The sequence below is a fragment of the Lissotriton vulgaris genome, chromosome 12 (genome assembly GCF_964263255.1).
Source record: "Lissotriton vulgaris chromosome 12, aLisVul1.2, whole genome shotgun sequence".
Taxonomy (NCBI): Eukaryota; Metazoa; Chordata; class Amphibia; order Caudata; family Salamandridae; genus Lissotriton; species Lissotriton vulgaris.
The window spans coordinates 722,971,744-722,974,254 of NC_141700.1; the positions used below are offsets into that span (position 1 = coordinate 722,971,744).

Genomic DNA, 2,511 nt, shown 5'->3' on the forward strand with positions numbered 1-2,511 from the left:
GGCACAACACCAGGGGCAACTTGCTGACTGGGAGTTAATGCCCGCACTATCGCCAGATTGTCGGACCACAAGAGGACCCTCTTAGCCGCCAGTACCACAGGCCACAAGCGGAATGCCACCACAATCGGGAACAACTCTAACACTGTGATCTTGACTGTGATCTTTTTCTTGTGCTAGGTGTTGGGCAATTTCTCTGCATACCATTCCCTGTCTAAAATGTCCCCGAATCCTTCTCTGCCTGATGGTCTGTATATAGGGCTAGGTCCGGGGTGCCTGCCCAGGAAGCCCTCCAAATTACTAAGCCGTTAAAATTGGCCAGGAACTATGCCCACAAGGCCAGGTCCTGTCTCATGCCTTTGCTTAATTTCATCATGTGGTGTTTCTTTGTGACCTTGGCAGTGGCCCTGGCTAACCTTCTGGCAAACACCCTACCCGCTGGGATGACCCTGGCTGCAAAATTCAGTTGCCCCAGGAGGCTTTGGATGCATTCAAAGGTGGCCCTGTCCTGCCCAACCACAGACTGTATGTGTTGTGTTAGGTCACCAACCTAGTCTGTCGGCAATCTGGACTCCCCTGTGATGGTATCAAGCTTGATCCCAAGAAATGTTAAAACCTGCACCAGACCCACAGTTTTACCTGGCACGAGGGGGACCCCCAAGTGACTGGCCAATTGCTTGCGTCAGGGTAAAGGACAAAGAGGCCGCCAGGTGGGCGGGGGAGGCATATATATCTCTCCCCTTCCCCAACCCTGGCCGGAAGTGACGCACGGGACCCTGAAGGTGTCACTGGACACACTGTCCAGTGTGAAGCGACACAGGCCATGGCTAAGCGGGCGAGTGGGTGAAAGTGGCAACTGGTCCAGCCACATTTCAGAGCCTTGTTCTGTGGGCACACCTCAGAAGTAGGTTCACTCATGTCTGGAGCTCTGAAAAAGGAAACCCAGGCAGACCTGCAGCTTGAGATCAGGGTGCGGTGTGTAACAAGGGTATGTGTGGTACTGAGTTTCTCCTGTGAGATCGCTTAGGCAATGGGCCGGTTAGTCCTAAACAGGTGTCTTTTTGGCAGCTCATCCGGGTTTCACTTCAGGTTAATAATTACTCCGAAATTACGAAATTGGATGCTGCTGCGGTTTCGATAGTGACAAATAAATGTTAGGCTATCGTGACGAGGTGGCCGAGTGGTTAAGGCGATGGACTGCTAATCCATTGTGCTCTGCACGCGTGGGTTCAAATCCCACCCTCGTCGGATCCTTTTGTTTTAGCGTTGTAAGTGTTTCTTAAAATCTCATTCATACACTTGCTGTACATTCCAATGAGAAAGAAAATGTAAGGTTTCCAAACCTCGACAGAATGCACAGGCCTGGCCAACTTGCGTATTACAGCAGAAAATGTCCCCTTTTTATCTGCTCTAATACAAGGGTCACTGTCACTGGCCACGGACCGACCTTTACAACCCTCCTGGTAAATTTTATCACTCAACACATTCTAAAGTGGTGGAGCACTTGCTTACAGGGTGCCATTGAATTAAATGATTAACCCTGGAGTTTTTACCACAACAGTGTCAAGCTGAAAGTAAATTCCTCTCTCTCCAGCAGGCGGGAAAATATCCCCTCAAGGAATTCGCCTCACCTCTTGTTTGTGGCTCAGGGGGGCCAAGCTTCAGGTGTAAGTAAAATCTATAGAAATCGCTGACCAAGGACAAGATTTGCATAGGTAAAATGCAATAGCTTTGATGCCAGTTTATAAAATAAAATCAGATACATTTTTGGAGCGTGGTTTTCATTGGTGCAGCAGGTACAGTGGCACCGGGGCCTAGAGTCAGGAGGGCCCTACTGAATCTTGATTCATGCTGCATTTTTTAAATCAAACAGCTTCCTTGCCCATCACATATTGGCGACGCTATTGACTGATTTAAGTAAAACATTTTTTCAGGCAAAACTGATGTGTTCTGTTGCCTCTCAGCCTGTATGACATGCACTTGTGCAGACAACAGACCAGGGCACAAGTCGGGGGTACACAAAGGTACACAGTGTCCCACCACTATTTTCACAGGGTGAACGCTGTCGACCCCGCCAAGAAGTTGGGCCCCACAGAAATATGTTGGACCTGCCCCGGATTAAGACACCGGGAAACGATCAGCAGCTCTTGTACGTTGTCTGCTCTTAACTCCCAGCAGCAGCATGAAGGCAGCGAGGAAGCTTTTTTTTCACCTTCAGCTGGGCCGAAGTGAAGGGGCCATCAGGCCTCCTTATGTTTGAATATCCTGACTGGAGGCAACCTGGGACCTCACACTTAAATGTCAATGCCATGCAGGGGATACAAAGGCACGCAGCTTGTTATCCCTTCACAAGTACTTAAGAGAGGCAGTTTTTGCCCTTCTTCAGTCCTTGTATATAAGAGATGCAGGCACTGTAAGAATGTCAGATGTGTTGGTCTGTCCCAGTATTTACACAAATCACAATGTCAGTAGCACTATTTTATTTCTTTTATTGCACTAGGCAACCCAACGCAG

The 2,511-nt window shown here is 48.9% G+C and overlaps 1 non-coding gene across 1 annotated transcript; it reads left to right on the forward strand.

Moving 5' to 3' along the window:
* The first annotated feature begins 1,163 nt into the window (after positions 1-1,163).
* Positions 1,164-1,245, forward strand: TRNAS-GCU (transfer RNA serine (anticodon GCU)). The gene has a single exon. It is a non-coding gene; the product is annotated as a tRNA-Ser (tRNA).
* The last annotated feature ends 1,266 nt before the right edge of the window (positions 1,246-2,511 follow it).